General features: G+C 36.8%; 1 protein-coding gene across 8 annotated transcripts in view; it reads right to left on the bottom strand.

Moving 5' to 3' along the window:
- Window positions 1–25381, bottom strand: part of WDR89 (WD repeat domain 89) — a 110770-nt gene that overhangs the window by 12437 nt on the left and 72952 nt on the right. For 6 of the 8 annotated variants that reach the window (XR_012494655.1, XM_074327391.1, XM_074327392.1 and 3 more), the window contains exon 2: window positions 21607–21684. The gene's annotated coding sequence lies outside the window, so the exon portion shown is untranslated. Of the gene's footprint in view, window positions 1–17786; window positions 17953–21606; window positions 21685–25381 lie in introns of all 8 variants that reach the window. The other 2 variants (XM_074327390.1, XM_074327393.1) reach the window with 1 other exon arrangement.

The following is a 25381-nucleotide window of genomic DNA, read 5'->3' as shown; positions in this document are numbered from 1 at the left end:
ATTAATCCCTGGAACCTGTGAATATATTAGGTTACACGGCCAAGGGAAGTTGAGGTTGCAGATGGAATTAAGGTTGCTAACCAGCTGACCTTAAAAAAAGGGAGATTATTCTGGAGTATCTTGGTGGGTCCAATGTAATCATGAGTGTCCTTAAAACTAGAAGATGAGAGTCAGAGGGAGACGTTACTATGGAAGAAAGGCAGAGAGATACGTTGCTGGTTTAGGCAAAGGAGGTCAGTAAGTAGAGGGCCTCTAGAAACTGGAAAAGTAAAAAAAAAAAAGAAAACCTCTCCCTTTAGTGTTCCAGATGGAAATGCAGCCCTCAGGATTTGTGTACGAGTAAAGACCCACTTGGTGCATACTCAAGAGACACAGTGATGATATCACTCAAGTATGTTTTATACTTCTGACCTCCAGAACTGTAAGATAATATATTTGTTTTGTTTTTAGCCACCCAGTTGGGAGTAATTTGTACAGCAGCAATAGGAAACTACTACAACAGAGGTTCCCAGAATGGAATTCTGGAGAAGTGCTTCCCAGGCTCGCTGGAAAATGGTACAGCTGGAATTTGAACCTAGGCATTCTGGTTTTGGGAACTGTGCTCTTAACCACCACACTAGATTACCTCTCAATGGTAGGTTGTCTGTATAACAAGTTCAAGGCCAGAAAAATATGCATGCCTAGTGACTTGACCACAGAATTTTCTATCTTGCTTTCACCCCTGAATATTCTAGCCTACCTCACAAATTCACATTTTCATTCTTAAGATGAAGTGCTTTTTTTTCTGTTGCTATAATGATAGATGTTTAAGTGTCTGTCTTTTCATCTTTAAAAGGCGAAATGAGTACTAACTCAAGAATTGTTAAACAGATTAACTGAAATAATGTGTTCAGCACAGTGTCTGCTATATCATAATACACATGCAATAGATATTATATAAAAATCACTTGTGTTACCATTACCAACACCACTAACACCACATGCAGGAGGATTTGTATCTATCAGAGTGGCTCCAAACAGCACAATTAAACCAAAGGGCAAAAAAAATATTCAAAAGTTGGATTTAGATTCAAAACAGGAATAAGCATCCTCTCCAACTTTTATTCTGAATATTTGAAAACTTACACTTTATTTTGATGAACTATTTGAAAGTTAACTGCAGACAAAATATCACTTCATTCTTAAATACTCTAGCACAGACACCTCCCCAATTTTTTGTTTTATGACACTGAATTTTTTGAAAAGTCTAGGCCAGTTGTCTCATAAAATGCCCCATAGTCTGGATTTTTCTAATTGTTTCCTCATGATTCGATTCCAGTTTAATATATATATATATATATATATATATATATATATACACACACACACACACACATATATGTATATATATACACATATATACATATTTTAATATTTTGGGGGGAATAATGGGGAACAGTGTTTTTCCAGGACCCATAAGTTGTGAAGTCATTGTTTTCAATCTAGTTGGGGGGGGGGGGGCGCAGCTCACTCGCCCATGTGGGAATTGAACCGGAGACCTTGGTGTTATGAGCAATGCGCTCTAACCACTGAGAAAACCAGCCGCCCATCAGTTTAAAATTTTTGGCAAGGATACTATTTAGGGGAGGCTGGATACTTCTTATTGCATCACATCAAGGAAACACATAATACCAAGTTTGACCACTTGCTTAAGGCAGTAACTGCCAGATCTCTCCATTTAAAATGTACATTCCTTCTTTTGTAGTAAGTAATCACATTTGATTACTTATGTGATCAAAAACAAGTGATATATTGAGACTATATGAATAGCCTGTTCTCCAACAACCTTTCATCCAAAGATTTTAGCATCCATGGATTATCCTGGTCTGAATCAATGATTTTGGGATTTGCAAAACAGTCCTTTCTAATTCTCTCATTCTTTCTATCTCATCTGGCATTCTTCTATAAAGAAGAACTTTTTCCTTTTTCTCTTTGAAAAACACTAAGAAATTATGACCTTTAAAAATTGTGTGTTATAATCCATTACTTTGTAGTTCTTGTTGGTGCTCAAACTGTCGTCCCTGATAGGCCACTAAGAAACCCTTCAAGCAAGCTTTTCTGTCCTTTTGCTGTGATCCCATTAATCTGTAAGCCCTTCATGGAAAAACTGTGTAAGAATAAGATAAGTCTGAAAATGGTGAGCTTCCTTCAATATAAGTATCCAGAGACTAAATGGCCTTTTATCACTTATGCTGTGGTAGTCACCTCCACAATAGCACAACTGTTGGTTTTCCAACCAGACAGACTAAAAAGGTCTTCTTTCCTTGAACATGTCATGCTTGCTTGTGCCTCAGAGCTACAGAAATAGATGTTTCTCTGCCTGGAATACTTTACGTGTGTGTGTGTGTGTGTGTGTGTGTGTGTGTGTGTGTAACTCCTTTCTGTTATTCAGGTCTCAATACTGTGTTTCCCAGAAAATAAGACCTAGCCAGACCATCAGCTCTAATGCGTCTTTTGGAGCAAAAATTATAGTAAAATAAGACCCAGTTTTATATAATATAATGTAATACAATATAATATAATATAATACCGGGTCTTATATTAATTTTTGCTCCAAAAGACGCATTAGAGCTGATGGTCCGGCTAGTTCTTATTTTTGTGGAAACACGGTGTGTCACTTCCCAGAGAGACCCTTCCTAATTAACCAACCTAAAGTACCCCTGTCATTCCCTATGATAATGCCTGTTTTATTAATTTAAAAATTAAAAATGCTTAATTATGAAATATTTCAAACGTACGAAGCATAGAAAAAAGTATAACAGACACCCAAATACGTATTACCCAGATTTAACAGATGTTAACATTTTGTCACAGTTGCTTCAGTTTTTTGTTTAAAGAAATGAAACATTACAGACTCAGCTCTTATGATTAAAATTTTATTACAATGGCATCACATTTATATGTATCTTTTTTTTGTAATTTGCTCTTTTCATTTAATATTTTTGATAAAACATATTTTACTGTTGAACTTATTACCTGACTCTTTCTTGCTTATTTGTTATAAATGGCTGTTGAATAAATAAGTAATTGGGTCAACTTTCATGCACTAAGAGCAACAGTTCCAGGAGAAACAGAAAAACCTAAAGTATACTGCATGTGTATGTCTGGAGGGGAACTCTTCTTATGGAAATTAGTAAAATAATGGCATTCTCTAACAGTATTTTAAATAAAGCATAAAAAGGAAATATAGAGATTTTTATTTTTGTGAAAATATTTAATTTTTTATCAGAAGAAATTCAAACAAGTCTTAAAATGTGCATTTACTTAAGAGTGTACTGCCTATATACTCCAAGGAAGAAACCCTTTTTAATTACAGATCAAAATCGCCCATTCTTGAAATATACAAAGTGTTAATATGTTATAAAAGAATCAGTTCTTTGCTATTGCTTCGTATATGATGTCTGTATAAGAAAAACCAGACTGATGAGAATTTTAAACAATAAGAAAGTTTAATATGGCTTTTAAGCTAATAGTAAGTTATAGGATTATGACTATGGACTACTATACCCAAGCAGGACAGTAGTACTATATTCCTTCCCTCCATAGTGTTGCCTGGAAAGCCTGTTTCACACTGGAACAGTCCTGCAAGGCTTTAACTCAAAGGGTTCTGGTGATTGGTAAGGCAGGCAGAGTGGGCGCTACAGCAAACTAATACTTCAAGACCATAGCATTGGTAACCATCACAATGGTTGACCACGTAACAGTAAAGAAAGAAAGAGGAAGAAAACAAGAAAGGTATCAGAGGTCAGGTAGGTATATCCTACAATACTCTCAAGCTACAGAGCTTGTATTCTTCCACAGATTCAATCAGTAAAATAGTTTAACCTCTATTTGTAAACCTCTAGCTTGTGTTTCAACTTACTAATATGCAAGTGAACCATATTTCAAATATAACTTCCAAGGCTATATAGTTAATTATTAATTTTACATACCAATGAATTATTCCAAAATGATGAATACACTATTTTACTTCTATGTATAGCCCTTATCTGAGTTTTCTTTCCATGATCCACTTCCCCATACTCCAGAAAAGCCACAGGCTCCCTTTTCCTTTCACTGCATTCTCATGGGGTAACCTCATTCACATTCACGCTTTAAGTGCCACCTATATGCCAATGATCTCATCTCTCTGTTTACAAATCCATATTTCCAACTGTGTACTAGCCATTTCTCCTTAAATGTGTCCCACTATGCCCCCAAATAAAACTGATTATTTATGCTTCCCCACCAAGCCTTCCCCTTAAAAATAAAAACATAAACTTATCAATTTTCTCCATTTTGCTCAATCTTATTGGCACCACAACAAACTCCAGTCTGTTATCTAAGCCAAAACCTCTGGGCAATATCCAACATTCCTACTATCAATTTCCAAATCCTACTTTTGGGCTACCAGCTACTTAGGGAAGTGTTAGGTTAAATCTGTTTCTGTAGATCAAAACAATATTGACAACTTCATATGGTTCAACCTAACAAAAACATATGAGGAGAACAAATAAGACTAACCATAATTTTTATCTTTTCTGTTTGTTTCTGTCAGATGCATAAAAGGAAGCTTAGTTAGCATTCTAGATCTCAACAGACTAGTGAGAGCTGAGGCCATGCAGTGAGCCTTACATCAATACATACATACACACGTGCACAAACTTAAAAAGGGTAGAAAAAGAGAGAGACAGAAAACAGTACTAAAGCAAAGAGTAGAGAGAAGAATAATGACAATACAAAAGAGAAAGGAATGGATAAAACAAATAAGGAATCACTGCCACTACCTCCTTAATCATACGAGGGTGAAACACTGCAGTTCTTACTTTCCCAACACTGAGATGAGACAATGAGAAGAGGTCCAGATAAAGGAAGTTTATTTAGTAAAGTCTAATGCTAATAGTTTGCTGGGCTAAAAAGAATTTTTCTTCGTTTAAAAAAAATTTCTTGTCCTTGAAATGTAGTAACCAATCATAACCAATTTAAATATGGACGTTACTGTTCTAAGAATGGAGGCAGCGCAATTACTAATATCTCATCTTGACCCACCTGGTACAGATCGGGAAACAGCAGAACCCCAAGCAGTGCCCTGGCATTGAGCCACCACTGCTGTTGTGGTTCTTCCTGGGATATAGAATTCTCATGTCTGAATATAATGCAGTAGGTGCAAGATGTTTAGAAAGCCACCCCACAACAAATACCTTAGGGTAAGCTTTAAGGAGGTGAGAATATTAAATTCTTAAGAATTACTAATAATTGTCCTTAGATAATTAAGAGTTGATTACTTAATAACAAATCCTTAAACATAAGTATGAATTCCTCCTGTAGCTTTTGCCTTAGTAAGATTTAAGTTATTTTTTTATCAATTGTAATTTCATTTTATTTCCTATTAAAATAAACCCAGTAAAATGTTCTTTCTGCAAATAAAGTACATCCTAAACAACGATAGCTGCAACTAGGTATTGCTCTTATTCCTGAATTAGCTAAGCTTGAATATGAAATCTGAAAAGCAGTCTAGCTTAAATAATTCCATAGTGGATGAAGTAGCTTCCCCCCCCCCCCATTTGAACAAGGGACAAAAAGTATTAAAAGAAAATAACATACATTTATACCTATTTAGAAACTATTGATTACAAAAGGCACTAAGTGTTCCACACATTATTTCGTATAAAATCAGAAATGACCAAAACAAAGACAAAAAAGAGAAACAAATAAAATCAGAAATGAGCGGTATCCTTAGAAATGGATGTATTTTTATCTTTCAGATATGAATGTTCATCATACTTGAAAGATCTGATAGCCAAGTATCATTTAACTACTGAAGAGTAACAATTGTATTTGAAGTTTATGTTGGATAAAGGACTAGCTCTATTTTGAGACAATTTATTAGATTTGGGTCAAAAAACCTAATTCCCCACAGTTAAAACTTAATATTGTCCATTAACTATCAGGCACTAACTATGATGATTGTGCAATGCAGAGGTCCAGCAAATATCCCAAATGTAGGGAGGAAGACAATGGGGAGAGTCATTCAGGAACGGGCTCTATTAACTTCGAAATCCATACTTATAATTCCATTACAATAATGCTGTCACATCTATCAAATTGGGCTAGGATAATTGAGTCTCATAGAGAAGAAAATATGTAAACATAATTCGAGTTCAATAAATGCTAGGCTAGAAACTTACATCTAATTTTTTTATCCTAATCATTTAACCCTATTAGATAGGTACTATCATCCCCGTTTTACAGAGGAAATGGAAGCTCAGAGTAACTTGTCAATGCTCTCATAGCTACTAAGGGGACGATACGGGGGAGTCTGGTCTGAAACTCAAGTTGTAACTTCAGAACCTGTGAACCTGTGTTGATTCCAATACCATGCTATTGCTGTTCTACGTAAGTACTGAAGCATTAGTGTTAACTTTAATTGAGGAATATGCCAATTAGAAGCGGAATTACATGTAAATTCTACATATAAACAGAGGAGAAAAAAAGGGAGCAGGATGACTGAAAAAACACACACCAACCTCAAAAAATGTTACCGTAAGCAACCACCACTTACTCTTTATTTTCTTGTGTCCCATTTTTATTTCTTTAAAATGTTTTTATTATGGAATTTGCATGGAGTAGAGAATAGTAAAAGAAACCCCAAGTACCCACCATCTAGCATGAACGATTACATTCCTCAAAAGTTATTATTAGGGACCGAGGGATCAGTTATCCATCACATTTTATTTGAAGGGCAATTAAGAAACTCTAGTGGACAATATGATGGAACCCCTCCAACTCATTCTCCTCTCTCCCCTCCAGTGGAATCAACATTTCAGGACTTGACCCCAGCTCCTGAGGCAGAGCTGATTAGCCTAAACCAATCACAGTAATTCCATCCCTTGTAACTAGTAATTTGGTTCAGAAACGTTACATTTTGCTAATCCATGCATGTATCCCCTCCCAACTACAATTTGTTCATATATGGAATACTAATTCTAAAGTGGACCCAATCCAACTGATGGAAAGAACATTTATTTTATGTTTATGAGAATCCATACTTTCTGACTATTTAAGTCAGTTTGCAGCAGAATTAATGCAGCCAGAACCACCCTAACTAATTAGAGATAATCAAATGAAGTCTTGGGTATATCAAGTACATACTGATTAAATGTAAGAGGCTCCTACAAAGAAAGATTTAGGGTACATACTTTAAAAAGTCAAATTTCTTTCATATTAAAAAGAGTGACTTTGATTTTTAGAAATTCTATCCTCTCACCCTCCCCACCTTTTTAGTTGTTTTTGTTCCAAGATAAAATGGGAAAATAGGACACACAAAGGAATTCTCAGAAGACTATAAAACCCTATGCTCAGTAATAACTATAGGATTCCCTGATTCTAAAGACATCAACAAAATAAAAAACAAACCATTGACATGACACAATATTTAAAAACTTAATATAAAAGTCCATCTGGTAAGTGTCTTTGTATTTTAAAAATGAATTTATGTTTGTTTAATATCTAAAATAACTACATGGTTCAAAATTCAAAAGGTTCCAAAACTAAAATCTTGGATTATTTCTATACTTAAGTCCCTTTCCTCTTACAGGAAGCAACAAATATCATCAGTTTCTTATGAATACTTTAGAGATTGTCAATTTGGAAATAATGTAGTTAAGTATTTTCAGCTTATCAAAAAAATGTCAATGTGGTACAATAAGAAAAGCAATAGGTTTAAGAATCAAACATCCCAATTTCAAGCCTTTGTTCTACCACAAACTAGGAAAGGCATTGTTGTACAAATTACCTAACTTCTATAAGACTCAGTTTCCTCATCTTTAAAATGGGGATAAAAATTGACACAATACTGAGTGCTTATTATGGCTAAGTGCTATGCTAAATGCTACAGACTGAGGGGGGCGGGCAGTGAGGGGATAGTATTTGCTGTCTTCAAGAAGTTTGGAGGTAGACCAGCAAACAATTATAATGTAGGGTGATAGGTACAAGAACAGGGTAATCACAGTATAATACAGGAACACAGAAGTATGTAGAGGGCTCAATTCTTGACATAAAGAAAATAACTAATAAATATTAATTTCCCTTCTAATAAATTTTCATTCAATTTGCCTAATTCATTTAATTTCATTTCATATTTACATTTTTAAAACTGCAATTCTTAGTTTTAAAAAAACCTGTTTTTTACAAAAAATCTGCCTGTTGCTTTTATATTAAAACTATTTTTAAAAAATGACTTAACATGAAAAATTTCATGAACACAAATGTAAACAAATAACTCTCAAACCTGAATAAACTATTGACATATCAAAGTGAGTTGGTCTTTGTAAAATTTTATTTTTCGTTTTATAGTGAAAAATACACTTCTAAAGAGCAATTCACTGCCTTAAGTTCTTAGTGTACTTCTCCAAGGTTTCCATCTTTCAGTTAGGTACCAATCAGAAAGGCTTAAGAGCTAACCTATTAAAAATACTCTTTGAGGGGCAGCCGGATGGCTCAGTTGGTCACAGCGTGAGCTCTGAACAACAGGATTGCTGGTTCAATCCCCGCATGGTATGGTGGGCTGCACCCGCTGCAACTAAAGATTGAAAACGGTGACTGGACTTGGAGCTGAGCTGCGCCCTCCACAACTAGATTGAAGGACAATGACTTGGAGCTGATGGGCCCTAGAGAAACACAGTTTCCCAATATTCCCCAATAAAATTTATTAAAAAAAAAAAAAACCCTTTGAGCTCTTTGGACAAATGGCTGATCCTAGGTTAGGAGCAAGGAAAATACAAGATGAGCCTAGAACATCAAATAGTGCCAAAAAGTAAAGAAATGTTTGAGGAAAAAAAAAAAGGCACAGGAGCCACAATGTCCCACTGGTCACTCTAGACCAGTCTGAGCAACAAAACAACAACATTGAATTATAACCAAAAGATAAAATAAGTATCTGTGAGTCCATACTGATTAAAAAATAAACAACTAAACAAGTAAGTAAACGAGAAGGAGGGGACATAGTTTCCTTACAGAAGAATTCTAAGTAATATAAGCGACTACAACCCCACCAGGAGGTGGAGCTTAATTCTCCTGACTTTGAGTACAGGCTTAACTTAATTACTTGCTTCCAAAGAATAAAGCATGGAAAGAATAAAAGATAGTAACTTCAAGCAGAGAAACCTGGAAAATACCACCTTAACCAACAATTCTAGGTTACCATCAGTCATGTAGATGTCACTTGCCCCCTGATGTGACGTGATGAAAAGATACTTCACTTCCATGGCGATCTTCCCCAAAATCCGTAACCCCAGTCTAATCACAAGAAATCAGATAAACCCAAATAGACGGACATTCCACAAACACTTTGCTAGTACTCTTCAGAAGAGAAACAAGGAAAGTCTGAGAGACTGTCACAGACTGGGGGAGACAAACTAAGGAGATGTGACAACTAAAGTAATCTCTCTGATTAGACTCTTGACCAGAAAAAGAATATTCATGGAAAAACTGGTGAAATCCAAATAAACTCTGTAGTTTAGTTAATAGTATTGTACCAGTGTTAATTTTAGTTTTGACGATGTATCATAGTTATGTTAACATTAGGGAAACTGGGTTAAGGGTATACAGAAACTCTACTATCTTTGCAACTTTTATATAAACCTATCATTATTCCAAAACAAAACATTGTTGTTGTTTTAACACACCTTGATACTCATACATATTATGGATGTTTGGAGGTTCTAGGAAAGAATTTCAGGTACTTACACACTAGAAATGTTCCTATGCCAAAAAAACTCATTTTATTTATTTTTGGTTTATTAAATCGAAGTTAAATTAAATGTAATACTATTTACAAAAAAATGTATAATACAGATGGTTCTCAACTTTTATGTTCTAATAAACCCATTGTAAATTGAAAATGCACCTAACCTACTGAGCATCATAGCTTAGCCTAGCCTATCTTAAATGTTAGTTGCTCAAATCAAATCAAGGCCTATTTTATAATAAAGTGTTGAATATCTCATGTAATTTGTGTAATTATGGCTTACTGCCTTCATGCTGGGCAATTAACTTGAGTTTCATCTTAAAAGTAATTGCCTTCTTCTTCTTCTCACCAGAAGCAAGAGACACAGATGGGCATTTTATAGACACAAAAAACATGAAAAACAATATCTAAAAACTGCTGGCAACACAACACAACACAGTAGAGTATCGGTTGTTCACCCTCCCTGACCAGCATCACCAGAGAATAGAGAGAGAGCACCATACCACGTATCGCTAGCCCGGGAAAAGATCAAAATTCAAAATTTGAAGGTTTCTACTGAAGGTGTATCACTTTTGCACCATCGTAAAATCGAAAGTCTAAGTAAAACCATTGGAAGTCAGGGATTGTCTATACACGATCCCACTTTAATAAAATTATTCGGCAGCACCCTTCTAGTTGCTAGATGGGATGCTGCCTAGTTTATGAATTGCTAAAGAAAGCCAGTTAGATCATTAAAAAAAAAAATCCCATTCCTGCATGCTTCTGTTCATCCTGTCTGTATATATGCACAGAGGGGTCTCTGGAATAATGTTCATAAAATGTATTTCAAGTATGTGGTGTGTGCGCATGTGTGCGGAGGTGGTGTGTTGCCTTCTAATATTTTTCTACATTGCTAAAAATTTTAATAATGATTATATAACTTCATAATGATCCCATAAGTACTATTATGTTCATTAAACTGATGATAAAATCCCAGCTAATATGCAGTAAAGCTGGTTTCTGAACTCAGGCATTCTTGTTGCAGAACCCATACTATTAGCCCCTATACTATATACTGTCTCTATGGTAAGTACCTATATTTTTTAAAATTAGGGGTAGACTATGTTACCTGTATAAAACACACATATCATACTTATTTGTTTGAAAGAGGGGAGGGTGTATTAGCAGAGCACCTAACAGCAGCAGCTGCTAATGGCTAATGTCTAACGTGCTACTGGAAAGGTTGGTGGCAAAGCTGACAAATCTAATGGTAGCCACAAAAGCTCCATACTGGACATTAAAGAAGCTTATTATTTATCAAGCATATCTAATGTCAGCTTATCTGAAGCAAAACTACATAAGTGAAACTTAGGAATCTGATTATTAGTATTTCAGGGAAGCATGAAATAGGAACAGTCACTCACATGCATTACTAGTATGTCCTAGAGGAAATAATACCTGGGAATTAAAAGCATGCATGGGTTTAACTTCAGCAGAGCATGTCTCAGAAAACTTTTACATAAAAAATTTAGAGAAATTTGTGTGTGTGTTTTAAAATAACAACAGAATTGGCTTTTAAACAATTTGCCAAAGAACCATTTGTTGTAAATTTGGAAGAAGTGCTGAATATTTAGTGGAAGGTATGCTAAACTGACATCTGCTACCGTGTTTCCCCGAAAATAAGCCCTAGCCGGACCATCAGCTCTAATGCGTCTTTTGGAGCAAAAATTAATATAAGACCCGGTCTTGTATTAATTTTTATAAGACCGGGTCTTATATTAATTTTTGCTCCAAAAGACGCATTAGAGCTGATGGTCCGGCTAGGGCTTATTTTCCGGGAAACATGGTATAATGTCAACATAATTTTAAATATATTCATTAATGACTGAGACTTAATGCCTTTGTATAATCCTGCTTAGTGAGTCTGACTATACTATTGTTATTCACATGGACATTCAAGACACTGGTTGCAGCAACATATGGCATCTCATGCATTAAATATACTAAAATTCTTAGGGAAAGCAGTTTTTAAAGTGCAAGATCTGTTACCAAGGGAAAGGGGGAGGGATAAGAGGGAATGACACACACTTTTTCATGCAGTATGAGATTATCCTTCAGGTTCTAGATAATACAAAGTTATCTTTTTTTTAAAGACATTTTCCTCAATAACATCCTGAGAACGTCCATTTTCACAACTAAATCTTCCACCCAAGACCCAGCTTCTTTCAACAAGAACAATTATCTGCCTTTGCCTTTCCAGAACAACCAGCTGGTTAACCAAACAGAAAAACTAAACTTCCTCAGTCACCAGATGTCTTAATTTGGAACAGTTAGCAGCAATGTGAAATAATTCAATTCTTGAACTGGCACTATATGTTTACTACTAATTCTTTTTCTAATTCGAAATAAATGCTTTTAAAAACTACGCAACTACTCTCTTCAAAAATTGCAAAAACAAAGGGGACATAAAGAAAATCATGGCCTGTAACCAAATAATATTAATAAAATTATGAAATAAACAGTCCCTTGAATATTGTGTTATAGTTAGAAATTGATAAGCACTATAACAACATTAAATCTAGCAGAAGTCCTAAAAAAATTACCCTATTCAATAATTCAAAAACATTTCTTGAAGGGCTGACATAACAGGCCTAGAACACACTGGTTGAGCAAAGAACATAAGCAAAATCCCTGCTCTCTTTGAAGGTAGTGGGGCGACAGACATATAGACGAATAACTAATTTTTATAATGAAACTAGGCAGTCATGAGTGTTATAAAAAATAATATTGGGTACGGCAAGAAAAATGAGGCTGGAAAGGCCTTTTAGATTCAGTTATTAAAGGAAAGCCTCTTCCATGAGGTGACATTTGAACAGAGACCAGAATGAAATGAAGGAACAAGGTATTGGGCTATGAGGGCCAAAAGCCAAGACGAATGGTTCCCAGGGCTGGGGGTGGGGGAAAGGAGAAATCGGGAGTGACTGCTACCAGCACAGAAAAACTATGCAAGTGAGTGGGCAAAAGACTGGCATTATTAAAGCATTGAAAGCAAAGAAAAACCTGTCAACACAACGCTCTGCACCCAGCAAAAATACCTTTCCAAAAACACGATAAAAGACAATCATATTTAAAAAAGCTGAGAAGAATCATTGCCAGCAGATCTGTAAAATAAGAAATGTTAAAGAAAGTTATTCAGCAGTAGGAGTACTGAAAATCTGACTGACATAAAGAAATAAAGATCACTGGGATAAACATGAGGGTAAATACAAGACTTTTTTTTCTTTAAAAAATTTCCTTAAAAATAATTAACTGTCCAAAGAACAAATATGAACATCTTGAGGAGTTATTAAAAGTAAAATATATGATAGCAATAAGAGGATGGGAGGGAGAAAATGGCAAGAAAATGTTGCAAGGTTCTTACAACATAAAATGGTATCATCTTATTGGAAGGCAGACTTTGACTAGTTAAAGAAGTATTAGATTGGTGCAAAAGTAATTGTGGTTTTTGCAAATATATTGTAAACCGTAGAGCCACCACTAAAGGAAATATTTCAAGAGGTAAAATTAATACGTTAATAGTAGAGACAAAATGTAACTGTAAAAAACACTGAATCCAAAAGAAGGCAAGAAAGATGAAAAAAGGAGCAAAAAACTGATGAGAAAAATAGAAAACAAGCTAGAAACAACTAGGAAGATGGTAGACTTAAATCCAACCATGTCAATAATTACACTAAATATAAATGGTCTCAGCACCTCAAACGAAGGGCAGAAATTCTCAGGTTGGGGGAAAGAGGAGAGGCAACACCCAACTATAAGTTGCCTAAAAGAAACCTATTTTAAATATAAAGTAGGTTAAAAGTAAATGCATGAAAAAAAAAAAAAAAGAAATAGCGTGTAAACACTAATAAAGAGAAATCTGCAGTGGCTTATTAATGTCAGACAAAAGAGAAGTCAAACAAGGAACGTTAATTCACTCAAAATTGATCATAGATTTAAATGTGAGAACAAGAATTACAAAACTTGTGCAAAAAACATAGGAAACCTATGACTTAGGGTTAGGTGAAGATTTCCTAAAACACAAAAAAAAGCACGAACCAGAAAAGAAAAATTTTATTTAAGTAAAATTTTAAAATTCTGCTTTTTTGAAAATCAGTTAAGAAAATGAAAACTGTCAACCTAAATAAAAGAAAAGAAATAAAGTGAGGTGAGCTCAGGAAACCAGAAATCGAGTTTAGTGAGGAATAGCAGAGGAATTGCAATTTGGGACACGTATGGGCAGAGTACAAAAGAGGAAAGTCCAGTTAGGAGCCACGCAGCAAGTTCACTGGCTCAAAGATGGGGAGAGATTCTTGGTGGATGCTCACTGGTCTGAAGATAAGTTTCGATCTTCTATAAATCAGGCATGTGTGGGACTTTAATTTCTGTCTTTCAGTTTCATTTTTCTAAAGGCACATGGGTGAGATTCTCCATTTCATAACCTTCTATTCCATTTTAATGGAAATCTTTCCACGTTTCCCCCTTTTGAGTAAGACCTGCCATTAATCAACCTTATTGTTTGTGTATTTTGTTTAGTCAGAGATGTCATTAGTCATAAGTGGATTATATGTCCTTTAGAGCTGAGGAGGACCATCCTCAGATATCCTGTCCCACGGAGGAGGGAAATGGCAAGTGATTTTGGCCTCACTCGAACAACAAAAAGATCAAGGAATGAGAAATTTTAGTCATGCTCCTCTATGGTGGTCAATTTGGTTTCTATGGTCAATTGAGCCTCAGGATAAGCCTTGGAAAGGAAAAGAACTTCATTTTGTACATACATCTGGGAGGAAGACGTGTCTTGTTGACACAAGACAGTAGAAATTTAACTAAGAGAGGGTGAAGTCCAAATACAGTTACTGACTGGAATAAACTCAACCAGTTTCCCCAGCTACATATACATTTAATAGGTTGAAAATGTCCTAAGTCCCTGTGCTCGGTTTATTTCAGTTAACAGTTTGGTACTGGTTTTCATTACTTTTAGTTCTTGCATTGTTTTTCCCAATTTGTTTAACATAAAACCAGCATTCTTCCCCAAGGAGGGCACAGGTTCCTCCCTGTTTTGCAGTGAAGAAGTTTAGGGGTCTGTGGTTTTGTAGGACTATTCTGTAGGCTGTCTATTTGAGTTTGTTGATATTCAGAAGTAGTAAAGCTAGTAGCCATGATTAGAGAGGTTCTGAATTGCTCTTTCAAGTTCTGTTCCTCCAACTCAAGGGGAAAAGGCTTGGACGAAGGCACACCCAAATCCATTTCTATCTGTGGGGTTATTTGGGGGCATCCATCCAAAACTATACCTATTCCAGTTTCGATAGACTTTTCTAAGTTGGTAGGAGGAATAACCCCATTGAGGATATTGGCAGTGAGAGGGCTTTCCTGACCTTGGCATCAGGAAAGAGCAAAAACTCCACTGCATCGTTCTATTTAAGGGAGAGTGCAGAGTCTCTTTCTTCCACACAGAAAGAAATAACCAGTGTTTTCTAAAGATTAGGCATAAGTGGGCCCTTTTGCCCAGATTTTCTCCTGGAATAAAAGTGATCTCATGATCAAAAACACAGTCATTTACACATAGTGCACATAATAGCCAGCACAGTGGGAATGGCTCTAAGAACATCTTAAATCTCTACATATTTGGAGCAATAGGTGAGTTTGATTGATGCAGGTGGGGTTCTGATAGAGGTCTGGAGAATCTCCAGGAAGAAGGTAAGTGGAATTAAGTTCCCACCATTCTCAAGATTTTTTATCAATTCCCCATGAAGTACCATTGAAAGGAAGCACATCTGCTTCCCATTGCCCAGTACCATTTTAATTTTCATTACCCCACATACAGATACATTAATGGAGGACACATTACAGTCTTCTTGATTCCAGCAGGGAGTGAACTCATGATAATCTGAGTCATATAGAATTGTATAGCTACAAGTGTTCAGTGGGAGGTAGCCAAGAGTTTCGCCAGTCCCATTAATGTTTTCAAAACACAAAGAAGATTTTAGGTAAGGGTCCAGAACTGAGTGAGGGGTATTCCTTGATGGGTGGAGACCATCCAATGAAATGGTGCTAATTTATCAGAAGGGAGAATATGTACAGCCTCAAAGATACCAAAGGAAAATCCTGCATCTCCGCCGACAGCTTTCACCATCCTTCCAAGGATAATGGCCAGGCCACCAGTTCAGGTTTATCATGAGTGTTATTGTCTCTGGCTTAAATCAAACAATCAGTATGGTGAGCGGAATCAGAAAGCTTTTGTAAGGTGGGAACAAAGGGATGTGTTAAACTAAACTAGCTAAACTAGACAAAGCTAAACTAGAGGGTGGCAAAAAAGCCAGGAACAGGACAATCAGAACTTTAAGCAGCATGATTTGGTTGTGAGATACAGAACGGGGCAAAGTGGGAGGTTACACAGGCTTGGTCCGGATATCTTAGGAAAGCTGTCTACTTCTGATGTCATCTGCTTTAGTCCTTAGAGATTTTTAGTTTTAAGTCACCAGTTGGGGTGCAGATCCATTCAGGTTTTGGGGCTTTCAGATGTGACACGTGAATCCAGGAGTCCATCCCTTCAAGCTTGCAGCACAGGGATTAGTCAGCAACACCTGGTAGGGGCCCTTCCAACAAGGTTGGAGGGAGTCTTTATGGAGATGTTTTTTCCAACAGACAAAGCCTCTAGGCTGTGAAGTGTGGTGTTTGACATCTTCATCTCCCAGGAGCATGAAACTGTTCTACCAGTTATTCTCAATAATTAATTAGACCCTTGCAAAACTGAAATATGTCCTCTTTTATTAGTTGCGGGTCAGAGTAAGCAGGGGCTACATGCATTGGCTGTCCTGTAATTATTTCAAAGAGCGAGAGCTTCTGAATCCCAAATGGAGCAGATCTAAGATTGAGAAGAACCAGTGGTAGTACTTTTGGCCAAGGTATTTGGAGGGTTTCAACTATTTTAGCCAACAGGGTCTGGATTATTTCATTTGTATGTTCAACCAGTCCTGAAGACTGAGGATGGAAATGTTGCATAACTGATAAAAGTACTTGGCCAGTAAAATGGGATCCCCCATCACTATGGAGTTGCAGAGCGGTTCCCCAATGGGAATAGTCTTTTCTAAAAGGAGCTACCAAAGAGACAGTCACCCTTTTACATGGAAATGCTTCAGTCCAATGTGAAAACAAGCAAACCATTATTAGAATATTTTTATATCCACAAGATAGGGTAACTGTCTGAAATCCGTCTGCCAGACCTCAAATGGCCCACTGGGTAAATCAAAATGTCCCGAGGCAGTCCAGATAGGCTTCCTTAGGTTGACTTCAGGACACGTGGAACAAGATTGGTGCTTTTTGGTGGCCTTGCCAATATTTCCCCACCAATACTGATTTATAAATTTTACCATTTTCTCAGTGGACAAATGGTTTAATTCAAGTATTGTGGTTAATAATGGAAATTTTAGATTATTTTGGCAAAACCAGCTTATTATTGGGTTCAAATCAAAGTCCGTTTTCTTCATGGTACCATTCATTAGCCTTTGGATTCCCAATTTTGCTTTTCTCTTTCAGAGGCCATCTGTTGTACTTCCCTGGTCATTTCCCTTAGGTCCTACCCAGGGGGAATACCCTTTGGACCATGACAAAGGTTTAGCCTATGGGTCTCCTAAGGGTAGCTTTTTTTTTCCCTGAAGTATTAGCAAGGTGTCTTCCTTTTACTTCTTTAGAGAATCAGATTTGAAATGTCCAGGGACAGTAATGATAGTTAGAGCTGCTGGCAACAGTTTGACATCCAACAAATTTTGGACCTAAGAGCCATTCTTAATTTTATCTCCCCTGGAAGTGAGAAAACCCCGCTGCTTTCATAACATTCCAAAGACATAAGCCACTCCAAAGGCATATTGACTATCAGTACAGATGCTTGCTGTCTTGCCTTCAGCTAAAATGCGCACTACAATTCAGTTCATTGGGCTGAAGTGGCCTAAGCAAGGGTGCGGTCTAAATGACCTTAAAAGTAGCTGATATCCAGCACAAAATTTACCATTCTCATTTTTTAGATAAGAGCCATCAGTCAACCAGGAAAGATCAGCATTCACCAGGGGGTTTCGTGTAAGTCATCACAAAGGCTCAATAGCTGATCCATCAAAGTCAGACAGTCTGGGGGCATTTCATCAGTTGAGGAGCGAGGAAGGGTAGCAGAGCTGAGACTGTAACAGTGAACAAGAGTGACATAAAGGGCAGTTAGTAAGAGGAACTCATAGGAGGTAAGACAGCTTGCTAAAAGGTGTCGAGCGTGGTGCAAATTTAAGAGAGCCTCGATAGGGTAAGGCACAAAGATGGTCAAGGAGGGTCTGCAGCCTGTACTAAAAGAGTGGTAGCAGGTATAGTTTGAAGGCATGGGGGATATCCTAATGCCACTGGATCGAATTGTTGGCTGTAGTAACCTAGAGGTCAGTGATAGCCCCCATGTTTTGGGGTAAGTACTCCAAGGGCATTCCACTCCTTCTCAAATACAAAAAGGAAAAAAGATAGCTGACAATTTAGGTGTTCAAGGGTAGGTGGATTTAGTAAACTTTCCTTCAACGTCCCAAAGGCCAAGCTACCTTGTTATGCCAAACAATGGGGTCAAGTTTGGTGTTCTTTATTAAGGCATATGGGAGATGAGCAATTAAGGAGAAATGTGGAATACAATTACGACAATAACCAGCTAGTCCAAGAAAACCACAAAGTTGATGTTTGATTTGGGGGTCTAGAAAGTTTAAAATGCCTTGAAGCCTATCAGGATCCCTGTTCTGAGAGTAAACGTCCTGAATATCAAACCTGAGTTTAAACAAATTGTAATTTCTCCTTCAAGATCTTGTTTCCCTTAATGGCTAAGATTTTCAATAAGTAAATACTGGTTTTTTTGTGTGTGTGAGGGGTATTGGGAAGGCAAGCAAAGAAGTAAATCATCCACATATTATAGTAAGGTCGAGCCTCCAGAGAATTTTTTTTTTTAAATTGGGGAACAGTGTGTTTTTCCAGGATGTCAAGTCGTTGCTTTTTCAATCTAGTTGTGGAGGGGGCAGCTCACTGGCCCATGTGGGACTTGAACTGGCGACCCTGGTGTTATGAGAACCATGCTCCAACCACTGAACCAACCAGACACCCCCTGGTGGCTCAGCTCCAAGCTCAAGCTGCTGTTTCTCACTGGCCCATGTGGGAATCGAACCCACGACCTTGCTGTTATGAGCACCACACTCTAACCACTGCGCCAACTGGTCGTCCCACCTCCAGAGAATTTTGTCATTTAAGTCAGATGTTAAAACTTGTGAGGACTTTCAGAAAAGCCCTGAGGCATGTCTGTCCAGGTATATTATTGTACTTCCCAGGCAAAGGCAAAAAGGTATTGACTATCTCTATCAACAGGGATACTAAAAAATGCACTGCATAAGTTGACCAGTGAAAAAGTTGCTTTCAGTAGAGATGGATGCCAGTACCATTGGGGAGTAAAGATGATAGGATGGAGGGGAATTACGATGTTATTTATTGTCCTAAGGTCTTGGATAAATCTCCATTCTTGGCCATTGGGTTCTTTTAATGGGTAAAACAGGGATATTTCAAGGACTAGCATAAAGGATAACGAGTCCTTGGGCCTTATCGTCCTCTAAAATAGGCCTTATGCCCTGTAAGTCTTCTTTATTTAGATGGTAGTGATTTATTTTTGGGAGCGATTTTGAGGGGTCAATCTGGATCTTACTGAGAGGGACACTATGAATTCTGCCTATGTCTATTGAGAATTTTGCCCAAAAATTGGGGGTGGGGGTGGGGACAGGGTACCAGGTTTAATAATGGAGATGATCCCAAAGTTTGGACTTCCTTACTTTGTAGAACGCAAGTAAAGGCAAAATGGTTGAATTTTCCTGAGTGTTGGATTCAAACTCAAGAGCTATTTCCTCCTTTTGAAAGAAAAAAAATGACAGTATTACATTTCACCAGGAAATCTCATCCTAATAAATGTATAGGAGCCAATCATGAGGAGAAATGGGTGTTTGTGTGCAAAGGTCCCAGACAAAAAGATACGGGCTGAGAAACAGGGACACGTTGTGGTTTATTTAAGACCCCCCATTATTTGAGCATATGTATTACTACGAGGAAGGGACTATTTAATTGTAGCACTGATAAAGTAGCTTCTGTGTCAATACTGCAAGAAATTCACTCCCCATCTATTAAATGGCAGAACGGGGAATAGTCCCTATGTGTCCTCAGAGTCACATCATTGGAGTGGATTTGGCTGTTGGTTCTCGGAAATTTGCAATTGTTTGGATCTGTTTGTCACAATCCTTTTTCCAATGGCCAAGTTTTTTTGAAATAATGACATATTCCTATAGGATGGATTTGTTTTGGTGTTCCCATCTGTTGGAGTTGGAGGTTCAAAACATTAGTTGTCTTTCTTCTGATGTCATCTTCTAGGGTGCAAACTAATTGATTAGCCAGATTAACAAGGTTAGGGATCAGGCCTTTAAACCATTTATGAAGATGGAATGAAAAGCTACCTGGGTGGATTCAACATCTACAGGGAGTCCAGAATTTTCTTTGAAAATAATTTGTAGTCTGCTGCAATAGTCATGAATAGATTTTGCAGGTTTGGGTGCATACCTGAATTTTATTCCAATCCATGTGTTTGGGGAAGGCTCTAGGGATGGCTTTCGACTGTATCATAAGCTTGACCATATGAAAGAACTGTTGGTTCATTTAGTTTTAAACCCTAGAGATTGTTTGAGGTTTTCCCAACCATCAGTTTTTTTCGTTTGTTTGTTTTTTTATTTTATTGGGGTGACAATTGTTAGTAAAATTATATCGATTTCAGGTATACAGTTCTGTATTACATCATCTATAAATCCCATTGTGTCCAACCATCAGTTTTAATCCAGTGTTAGGCTTGACCCTCTCTGACAAGCATGTGGACTAACTGATAGAGACTGGAAATACCACGTTGGTAAATCAGGGTGACGATACTGAATTCTTCAGCAAATCTATGGGGTCTTCAGTTACGGTGGGAAAATTCTTAATTATAGCCCTAAGTTCAGCCTTTGTTTAATGAGGTATAGGAAATGTAGGGTGGCATAGTAGGATATTCAGAAGGTCTAATTTTGAAAGGGAAGATTTTAATTGGCTTGGTTGGTGAGGTTCCAGTAATAAGAAAGACAGGAACTTCAGATAGAGGGGAGGGGTTAGGCTGCAAAGAGGGATACAGAAAGGTGGAGCAGTGGGGTTAACAGGGACCTTGGTTAGCACAGAGCTCGTAGAGGCCTGTGGCTTTGTTTTTATCCATATTTAGTTGTTTATTTGCTTCAGTTGTTTATTTGGTTTATTTGGAAATTTAGTTGTTTATTTGGAAAGAGTATTTTCTAAGGAGGTAATTTAGACTATTGAAATGTTTAGAAGCCTCTACATACCAATTAAAATCCCATTCAAAGTGTTTAGTTTTGTAGCCACAGTCTTCTAACTTAATTCAGGGAAAAACAAGTTCGAGGACATCAAAGGTTCTCCATAACGGCCACTGGAGTGCTAAGTTATCCTTAGTAAGATGGGTCCATTTAGTCAAAAGTGTGCATGAGGAGGGACGGACATAATTTTTTAATATAAAACCGGCCAGGGTTCCCTAAAGAGGACCACTCTTAGAACATTCAGATGACTGAGGCCCCATGATCAGAAACAAAAGAGTGCTCACCAGGACAATTTGTCCCTATCCACAACCAGAATAACATCACAGACCTTGACCAAAAGGAGGGAGCCTGAGCTCTAAGAGGAGGCTTATCAAACCAAAAGTTACAGTGACTCGTGGAAGCCAAGAGCCTAAAGGACTCAAGTGTGCGTACCTCACTTGATTCCAAACGTTGTCATTCCTTGGTGGTTAGCTCTTTCACATCCCACCTCTGACACAATGAAATGTCGACCTAAAAAAAAAAAAAAAAAAAGGTAAACTGAGACAAGCTTGAGTTAGCAGAAAGTTGAGTTTATTCAAGAATAGCTGAAGAAGTGCAATTCTGGACATGCAAACTGCAGAGAACTACAGGACAAGTCTGTTAAAAGTGTAGGTCAGGTTGCTTTTATGGGCAAAGAGTGCAAAAGGGCGAGTCCAGTTAGGGACCGTGTAGTGACTGGTTCAAAGATGGAGAGAGCTTCTTGCAAATGGTCATTGGTCAGAGGATAAGCTTCAATCTTCTGTTAACCAGATATTTACAGGAAATTAATCTTTCAGTCTTTAAGTTTTGTTTTTCTGAGGGCACATGCATAAGATTCTCTACTTCATATCCTTAGTTCCATTTTAGATTAAAATTCTTTCACAGTTTTATCCGTAACAAGCCTGAAGAATGTGTGAGGGAAGCCAAAGGAGGATGTACAACAGACACTTGGATACATTAGTCTACAGCTCAGAGAGGAAAGTATGTGATTATGTCATTAGACTATAGGAATTGGGCAGTAATTAAAAACTAAGAAAGTGGATGAGTCTCCTGAAGGGGAATTATACGGAATGATATAAAACAGCAGGTCAAGAATGAATCCCTAGACCACCATGTTTAAGGAATGAGCAGAGGAAGAATAAAAAACTATAAAGTGGACCCCCCCCAAAAAAAAGAATTGGAAGAAAACCAAAATAGTATCCAAACAGCTAATATTAACTGATTGTTAATATCTAGGTTCCTATATCAGTCTCTTTACATGCATTGCTTAATTTAACCCTGCCAATCATCCTAAAAGATAGTCTTCTTATTACTGCTTTTTAGATGAGAAAACTGAGGCTTAATAGGTATTGCACAGTAGTTAAGAAAATGGGTATAGAGCCAGACTGTTAGGGTTCAAGTCCTGGCTTCATTAGCTATGCTTTAAAGAGGGGATTACCAACCTCACAGGGTTGTTATAAGGAATGAATTAATTATCACATATTAAATGCTCAGAATGACTACAATAGTGTCAAATGATAAACTTGTAGAACAAACTATTTGATATAAATTCTACTACATGTTATATACATATCCCATGCTGTTAATTATAACAACACACACACACACACACACACGACTAGATAGATACTCCCAAAGTGAATTCAAAGAACGAAATGTTTCCCCAAAATGTCGCCAAACAGAAAGAGGCTTTAACATATTATTTAAATTTCCACTGTTAACCAATGATTGAAATAAGACTAAGGCAGAATGCGGCTTCCTGACTGGCTGACTGGACAGCTTATAATCATGTCAACATCTCTCTCATATAGTAAGGCCGTATTTTATAAATATTTATAAATTAATAAAGATACTTTCTTTTACATTTTGAAGTAGATTTATTATTTAATACTCCAAATTAGGTGAATAGCTAAAAGGAATCTGCTGAAATAGAAATCAAAACAGTGGTAAAACTCTTAAACATAAATAGTTACAGCTTTATACACATGCAAAGATATAGTAGGACAGACAAGCTCTCTTAACCACTTTGTGTCATATCGTGGGAAGATCAAAATCTAGTTAAATTCTAAACTCATTTCCTCTCTTCTGAACATAGTGGAAGATCCTGATATCAGAGAAATAACCAACAAAAGGCATAACTCTCAAACCTTCCTGCAAAAGCCGGATATTAAGGAAAAAATTTTCACACTTACTTTATAGATCTGATGTGAATGACAAAAGGACTGGAAATAATGTACTGTCAATTGTAACTTTACTAAACATACGAAAATGCGTAGCTTAGATCAAACTCTAAATAATTGCCTGACTTGCCCTTGGCATTGATTACTACTGCCATCTAGCAACAGGTCCAAAAATTAGAGAATGGCAAAAAAATCATTCGGGACTTAACTACAAACAGAAAGATGCTTAACTTAGTAATTATTTAAATTTCCGCTATTAACCATGATAATTGAAATTGAATTGAATTTTTCTGAGTTGTTCATTTCCTCTCTTCCCCTGGCAACATAAATTGTTATCTCTATGGGAACTCCTAGATTTTATCCTCAACCCTGATCTATCTCCAATATTCCACTCCAATGTTTCTAACGTCTGCCCAGACCCCTACCTCTGAAGATGCTCCCAAAACTTCAAATCAAATATACCCAACATATAACTCAAATATCTGCATTCTTCATCTCTGTTAACCACACAATCTTCTGTCATCTAGGCTCAAAATTTCAGAATCGTCTTTGTTTAAAGGGAGGCAAAGGACAAGAGTCAACTAAACCAATAAATCTTACCTTGAAAATCACCCTTCACATCTATCTCCTCACTGTTTGCGCTGCCATTACTCTCCTTTGGTTTTTCATTACCTCTCATCTGCAACTGTAATAACCTCCTATGTGCCTGACACAGAGCAGGACAGGAAACACTTGATCTAACACCTGAGTCTTGGACAAAGGTGACAAGAACAGTACAAAATCTTACTTTCCACGTGAGAGATATCATATAGAAGAGTTTTACTCTTAGAAACTAATTTCATGTTATAAAAAACACTGACATTTGGCATGACACTATGTGGAAAATAAAAGCAAATATATGATTTCACAAACAGTTCTTAAGTACATAAAATGAAATGCTTAAGTTTTATAAAGTATCATATACATTTTGTTGTTGTTTCTGCATGGGCTGCAGATGTTTGAATATGTGAATTACACGGTATTTTATAGCAACCCCAGACTTATCAATATTTTAATGGGTAAAATTATTTTTCCTACAATAGAACTGCATAAAGGGTTGTTATTCTCTCCAAGAATCCTACATCGTTTTCTTGAGGTATCTAGATCCTACCCATGCTTCAAGGTCTAGCTCTAATGCTACTAGCACTACAAAATCTTTCTTAACCCAGCCTAAAGCAAGTTTCTACTTCCTCTGAATGCCAAAATATTGTGTTATTCATACAGCAACAATCATACACTAAATATGTATACTGAAGTGTTAGTTATCTCTAGTTATGTTTTACATATCTATATTTGTTTCTCCCTGCTGTATAAACTTCTTAAGGATAAGAACCATGTTCTCTAATTCTAATATCAACCCACTACCAACCTACCTCACAAGACCGTACTTCCAGCGAGAGCAGTGTAAAAATACAAACACACCCAAAACAAACTCAACAGAGGAAGACAAAAAGGCAAAGATAAGGAACTACATATATATTAAAACAATGCCAAAGACAGGAAAAGACACACACACCAAGCCTTAGAAATACACACATGCACACCCCAAGCCTTAGAAGCAGCTATCCCTTTTCTGGAGAAAGCAAAGCTACTACATAACAAATAAATCAATTAGTAACAACATTAATGAAACATCCATAACCACAGCTTTGACAAAGTTAATTCACTCTAACCTCCTAAGTCACAGAGAGCACCATGAAGACATAACTGAGGAAGCTAAGGAAAGGTTTAGAATTTGGGAACACCATCTTACCATCTTACACAGTACCCTATATGCAGAAAGCATTCACTAAACACCTGCTTGTTTGAATTAATTTAATAGCTAGTCCTAAATACCCAAATTCCAGAATTAAACAGTACGTTCAAAATGCTCTTCTTTCAGGAAATATTTTATAGAATCAAATTATCTCAAATTTCCTGCAAATAATTTATTGCAAGTAATGAAGTAAATACTATGTGCTTTGCTTATA

This window comes from Rhinolophus sinicus, linkage group LG03 (genome assembly GCF_036562045.2).
Source record: "Rhinolophus sinicus isolate RSC01 linkage group LG03, ASM3656204v1, whole genome shotgun sequence".
Taxonomy (NCBI): domain Eukaryota; kingdom Metazoa; phylum Chordata; class Mammalia; order Chiroptera; family Rhinolophidae; genus Rhinolophus; species Rhinolophus sinicus.
The sequence above is the reverse complement of the archived record's forward strand: the minus strand, read 5'-3'. Positions and strand labels throughout refer to the sequence as shown.